A 7,234-nucleotide genomic window follows, 5' to 3' on the forward strand; every position below is an offset into this window, starting at 1 on the left:
AGTGAGGGATGGGCATTATGTCCGATTTTATCCCCGTAATTTATATCTGTTGAGCCAGTCTAGTAGAAACCCAGAATACAAGTATGACTAGGGCTGTACTGATACACCAAACCCAGGATTCGGTTCGTATTACATATTTTTACCCACTATTCAATACAAACCTTCTTTTTTGTTTGGTGAGGGGGGGGTTTGGAAATGGAGGACGAGAGTTATACTCAGTAAACGTAATACAACTTTTTTACCGGCCACATCATTTTGTCATTGATTACATCCCACTTCGCAACACAGTAATACAGAGACCTTATTTATTGATATTGATTGATTTCAATATCATTTGATCCAATACCAAAAATTCTTTTGTACCTTAAAGTAATGTTTCCAAAATCGTTTTGGTGGTTCATTAACCACCGTTTGAATGAGACATGAGAATAATGGTTATGGCAACAGTAATGGACAATGCCGCTTCCAACCTGTAGGGGGACTGAAGAGGAAAAGTGCCTTTGTGCCTACTTGTAAAGGTGGTGGTTGACAAACAAGTAGCTAATGCTAATGCTAATGCTTGGTCTCTAACTTTAGCTAACGGCTAACAACTCTGGGCTAACCATAGGCCGTTAATAACGGTCTATTAACCCACAAATATATCAGCATCGTTAACTGTGTAGCTAGACGGCTAATCTAATGGTAATTTAGCCAGCTAGCTAGCTAGCATATCTCTGTCTGTCTGCCTCCCGGCGCTGCAAGGCTTCAGTTTGGATGAGAGCTGACAACAGCCAGCAAGCAACCATCCACTATCATTACAGACCCGGCCCCGGGGACACATCCACAGTAATACCCCAGCCAGCTAGCAGCCATCCACTATCATTACAACCCCAGGGACACATCCACAGTCAGCCCCCAGCCAGCTAGCAACCATCCACTATCATTACAGCCCCTGGGACACATCCACAGTCAGCCAGCAGCCAGCTAGCAACCATCTACTATCATTACAACCCCAGGGACACATCCACAGTCAGCCCCCAGCCAGCTAGCAACCATCTACTATCATTACAGACCCGGCCCAGGGACACACCCACAGTAAGCCCCCAGCCAGCTAGCAGCATCCAATCATTACAAGCCCGGGACACATCCACAGTCAGCCCCAGCCCAGCTAGCAGCCATCCACTATCATTGCAGCCCGGGGACACATCACAGTCAGCCCCCAGCCAGCTAGCAGCCATCCACTATCATTACAGCCCCGGGGACACATCCACAGTCAGCCCAAACAGCTTGCAACCATCCATCATACATTACAGCCCGGGACACATCCCCAGTCAGCCCCCAGCCAGCTAGCAACCAGCCACTATCATTACAGCCCTGGGGACACGTCCACAGTCAGCTCCTGCTATCTAGCAGCCAGCCACTATCATTACAGCCCCTGGGACACATCACAGTAGCCCCCAGCAACTAGCAACCACCACTATCATTACAGGCCCGCCCAGGGACACATCCACAGTCAGTCCCCAGCCAGCTAGCAACCATCCACTATCATTACAGCCCGGGGACACATCCACAGTCAGCCCCCAGCCAGCTAGCAACAGCCACTATCATTACAGCCCCGGGGACACGTCCACAGTCAGCTCCCTGCTATCTAGCAGCCAGCCACTATCATTACAGCCCCTGGGACACATCCACAGTCAGCCCCCAGCCAACTAGCAACCATCCACTATCATTACAGCCCCGGGGACACGTCCACAGTCAGCTCCCTGCTATCTAGCAGCCATCCACTATCATTACAGCCCGGGGGACACATCCACACTAAGCCCCCAGCCAGCTAGCAGTGAGCCCGGTTAGCACTTAACGCTGTTGCTAAGGACGCTAACGGCAGTTTACGGAACCGTTGGGAAACAGACCAAGACACCCGAGTTAGAACTCGGCCATAACATTAAACCTCTGTCAGCATTACCAGTGCATAAACCATGTTTAGATTCATGCATAGTGTGTTAACATGCTAACATTAGCTAGCACTAAACACAAAGCACATCTGAGGCTGATGGGAATGTCACCAGTTGGATCAATTGGAATTTTGACCTGATGGAGGAGCCAAGTGATGATGATGAAGACGTTACAGGATCACCAAAGTCATTTTTCAATGAATCTTGAGGGCGTCATCCAATAGTCGTTGAGACTCAAAACTACAAATGTCAACCTCAGGATGGCGGTGGAGAAAAAGTCAGGGAATTACCAAAATTGTTAGGGAAAAAACATTGTCTGTCAGTGTCATTGTCAGTTTTAATTTGTTTTTGCAGTTCCTGCCTACGACCGATGCAGGACAACACACTTAATGTACTTTTAATGTACTTATGCCACTGTATTAGGTCAGCTAAACACTTAAGGAGTGATAGATTAAATGTAACCACAGATTGTGAATCAGTCATGAATTTGTAACACTGTGAGGACGTTGGCTGAGCCCCAGTCAGCCATCTCCTTCCCTCCCTGAAACCTCTCCAGGGATGTGTTCAGTGTGCTGGCAGCAGGGAGGATATGAGGACAACACGGTGGTAATACATTATTTACTCACACAGACTTGCATATCTCCAGTGCATATCATTTTCATACACATTGGTGTGTCTTGCTTCTGCTTTGATTTATATATATTCTGATGGAGAGACAACGAGATGCAAATGGGGAGAAGAGGGAGAGACAAAGAGGGAGGGACTCTGAAAAAAGACCTGTCGAGACATAAAAAGAGATGGAGACAGAATTAAAAACAAGGAACGAGAGAGAGACAGAAGAGATACGGCTAGAGAGAGATAAAACAAGAGGTGGAGGGCATCACTAAAGCACGGTAATAAAAGGAAAGACCACCTATTCTCCCCCTCCATAACAGACAGGTACTGTGTCACAGAAGCAATACAGCAAACTGATAAACTATTCGCCAGAGAATTACAACGCTGATATTCATCTTCATTGTGAGACGGACGAGACTCCATTAAAATAATCTTCTCTTCTTCTCTTTCTCTTCTTCTGTAAATGCTTGTGTGTAACAAAGTTAGATCACATTCAGCTTTACTACTGAATTCTCAACCGGAGAGGCTTTCCATTATATTAAGGATGTAAGGGTATGAAAATGCAACCTCAAGTTACAGTGACCAAAAGGATTACGGTTTTCGGTATTATCGCAGTGTTTTTAAAAGTGCATTCAGTCCCTTTAGCAGCAACTGTTTTCCTTCATGTTCGGCAGACAGGATGACGGTCTGTCCAGAGCCTCCTTCGATCTGGTCTTTGAGCTCCTTTATCACCACCATCGATGTCTGGATTCCATCGGGAGGGGGGGATCTGGATGTTTTCTATCCCTATACATAGACTCCATCGCTATTTTTTAATATATCTAATTGCCAAAGACTTTGCACATTTCATTATGCTGTACAATAAACATTTTTTGCATATCCTCAAACATTTTTCTCCTGATTGAAATAATAACAAAAATATGCCCATGCTTCAGATTTAGTCCTCCTAGATAAATGTCCTGAGCGCTGTCTTCTCCTACCTCTGCCATGATTCCAACTTCAAGAAATGCACGTTGGAGGCTACGCAGTGCGCCTGAGCGGCAACTTCAGGAGACTCAGATGAAGCTGGGAAGGATTAAACGCACAATTTCCCCACAGTGATATTAATGATATTTTAACCCTCAGAGACCTAAAGTCATTTTGACATTTTTACTATGAGGTCATAAGGGGCAAGATTACCTCCCCTTTCTCTGCTTTGCCCGTCCAGAGAATTTGGCCCACCCATGAGAGAGAAACATCATGGATTTCAAACGAGCAAAGTGGCAGTCGGTCAAAGCCCCACCCCAAGGTCTATATAAAAGAGACTTCAGATACAGTATTAGAGGACCACTAAGGTCTATATAGAGAGACTTCAGATACAGATTAGAGGACCACTAAGGTATATAAAAGAGACTTCAGATACAGTATTAGAGGCACTAAGGTCTATAAAAAGAGACTCAGATACAGATTAGGGGACCACTAGGTCTATATAAAAGAGACTTCAGATACAGTATTAGGGGACCACTAGGTATATAAAAGAGACTTCAGATACAGTATTAGGGGACCACTAAGGTCTATATAAAAGAGACTTCAGGTACCGTATTAGGGGACCACTAAGGTCTATATAAAAGAGACTTCAGTACAGTATTAGGGACCACTAAGGTCTATATAAAAGAGACTTCAGATCAGTATAGGGGACCACTAAGGTCTATATAAAGAGTTCAGATCAGTATAGGGGACCACTAAGGTCTATATAAAGGACTTCAGTCACAGTATTAGGGGACCACTAAGGTCTATATAAAGAGACTTAAGATCCAGTATTAGGGGACCACTAAGGTCTATATAAAAGAGAAAAATGTTACATGTTAAGATAGGTTTAACATGTAACAGACTTGCAAGGAATGCACATAAAGTCCAGATATGTAGAGTCCTATCCGACTTATGCTCGATACATTATGTAAATGATCTCAACAACTACGTCTTTATAGTGTGCTCCCTGACGTTTCAGACAATAAACCTAAGTGACATTCCAAAAAGATCTTGATGAAAACCATGTATTTGAATCCAGACCGCAGTCTCCTGGCGTTGGTGGGTGCTCATTCTCTCTCTTCTACGTGGGTGCAGCGGCTGGACAGTTTGACCGTGTAGCTGACGGGAGAGCAAATCACTTTAAAGGGGGACCAATTCTGTTGGTGCTTCCAATGAAATAAATTTTCACATGATCTTGGCTGGATCTTTGACGAAGAAAGCACACACACACACACACACACACACACACACACACACACACACACAACAGAGTCCTCTCCCCCTCTATTATAGCTGGCACTCTGGTGATTTCTTCCTGCCAAGGTCTGTATTTGAGTCTGCAGGGCAGTGGGGAGGAATAACCGGTCCAAAATGGAAGTAAAGGCTCCAACAAGGACTTCTTGAAATTAGGAAAATGTCTGAGCAAGGACTTTTGGAAATGAAAAGACCTCTCTGAAGACCCGACTACAACAAATACACGATGCGGCTCCTGAAGCCAAGTAAAAACAAACAAAAAACCCCAAATGGTTTCACATCAACAAAGAAAGGCCATGTTTAGGGACACCTTCTTTAGAATGTGTTACATAAAAAATGTTCAGTATTTTGCACAATTTCAAAATCAAAACAAAATCAAAGTTCGATGTAAAGTTTATTTAGGTGATCCCCTCCATCCACCCTCCCTCTGAGTGCTTTATACACTCTGAAAGCCTAACAGCTGTTACGGTTTAAAATGTTTATTGTATCAGATGGCATCAAGACGGGCTGCTTTTGACTCTTTATAATTCATGGTGAGCTCCACTGGAGGAGTCCTTCTGAAAATAATTCCCCACCATTTGAAAAATAGGAAACACAATTGTCACAAGGTGCAAACAGAGGATATTAATTCAGACTGGCTGATGAGAAGAGGTTCCCAAAATTCAGCCTTGGTGCAGAATTCCAGCGACTAGAGCCAGTCCCACAATGAGCTTTCCTTAGTTTGTGCCATTTTGAGTCGAGGAGTGGGGGGGGGGGGGGGGGGGGGCAAGGTGGAGCCTGGGGGTGTGGCCTTGACCAACTGCCACTTTGCTTGTTTAAAAGCCATGATGTCTCTCTCTCATGGGTGGGAAAGCAGAGAAAGTGGAGGCAAGATTCCAGATCGGCCCATCTGAGCTTTCATTTCCTCAAAGGCAGAGCCGGACACCCAGGGCTCGGTTTACACCTCTTGCCATTTCTAACCACTGGGGGGCCCTAGGCAGGCTGGGGGACTCATATTAATGTTAAAAAACCTCATAAATTAAAATTTTCATGCCATGGGACCTTTAAGAACACAATACATTCGTTTGTTGGAGCCTTCTAATGCAACACATAGAACTCATTTGTGATCTAGTGATTTTTTTACATCCATGTTGACTTAACCCCAGATACTCGAGACTGATGTCGAGGCGTAATCATTTCCAAAGGTCTGTGTTTTCCGCCCGTCCAGACTAAAACTCAAACAGGGTCAGCCGCGTTTTCAAAAGTTTGGAAAACGCCGGAGTAGTATGGACACTAGGCAAAAAAGATAAATAATAGATAAGTAAAAAGATAGCAAAGGTTCTGTGTTTTAAAATGAATATGCATTAGTAACTCCTACAGAAGCACACGGGTTTTGTCAATGAAAAACAAAACATAGGTTGCAGGGAGGGAGGCCCTAATAAAACTTTGCCCATTTATGGCACCATTTATGGAATCCCAGTTTAGTGACAGTTTGAACTGTCAACGCTGAGCAGAGAGAAAACATGTTGACACTATTGATTAGAAATGACAAAATGTACATTTTAAAACACAGCAAAGATGGTAAATCTCGTGCTATCAACCGCTCCCCAAACACTCATAAGCACAGCTAGCAACAAACAGCATCTTGCCAGATAATGACTGGACCAGGCAGCATTCAGCTATAAAGTGCCGCATGTGGTGAGAAGTGCCTCTTTTACTGCTCCCCCCTTGGTTCAGGCAGTACAGCTTTATGCCTCACCATAAAGACACCTTTCGATTCTGTATGTTCACACATTCTCTTAATGGACATACCAAAAGGAAGGGAAACAATGTCTGCAGCATGCAGCAGTAATTACACATCGTGCAACTCTCTTGCAAGAGTTAATGCACTTTTAGACACGATAATCGCGTCAAGACACTACACAGAAAATGAAATCAGAGCTAGTGTGCACCTTCAAGTTCAATAATTCAGCGACACTGCAGCAAAAGGCGAAAAGCATGTGACGCTTCTCTGACTGAAGGTTCTTCAGGAGGTTTCAGAAGGGTGATGTAAGCAGTACTAAATTCAATTGGTCAATAATAAGACCGGAAATCACATTAGATGACTACACACGCACTTCGTTTCAATGAAACTAATCTAATTAGCAGTAGAACACAGGCATTTAGCTCCATTGCTCTATTCACTGTCACATAAATATGGCTAATAAATGCTTTCTGTGATTGAGCAGCACTGCCGCGGTGAAACAAGTGATGGAGGGAAGGTGTAGTTGTGAGCCAGGGTGTGTGTTTGATGCTGTCACGGCGGCTTGGAGCACAAATATTGGGGCATCAAAAAGTGCATGCATTTATTCCGATTTCACACCTGTTGGTGTGTTCGGAGTGTCTGGAATTCTAACCCTGTCCCTTAAAAATGACATGTAAACACTGGAGGGAAGTATGACACATCT

General features: G+C 44.2%; 1 protein-coding gene and 1 long non-coding RNA gene across 2 annotated transcripts in view; one reads left to right on the forward strand and one right to left on the reverse strand.

Annotated features, from left to right (window-relative positions):
- Positions 1-3,631, forward strand: part of LOC116687790 (uncharacterized) — an 18,238-nt gene extending 14,607 nt beyond the window's left edge. Inside the window, exon 3 of the long non-coding RNA XR_004331633.1 lies at positions 3,551-3,631. This is a non-coding gene — a long non-coding RNA (uncharacterized LOC116687790). The remainder of the gene's footprint in view (positions 1-3,550) is intronic.
- rims4 (regulating synaptic membrane exocytosis 4) overlaps positions 1-7,234 on the reverse strand; it is a gene marked incomplete at its 5' end in the record, with an annotated part of 63,552 nt that overhangs the window by 39,306 nt on the left and 17,012 nt on the right.

The sequence above is a fragment of the Etheostoma spectabile genome, chromosome 4 (genome assembly GCF_008692095.1).
Source record: "Etheostoma spectabile isolate EspeVRDwgs_2016 chromosome 4, UIUC_Espe_1.0, whole genome shotgun sequence".
Classification (NCBI taxonomy): Eukaryota; Metazoa; Chordata; class Actinopteri; order Perciformes; family Percidae; genus Etheostoma; species Etheostoma spectabile.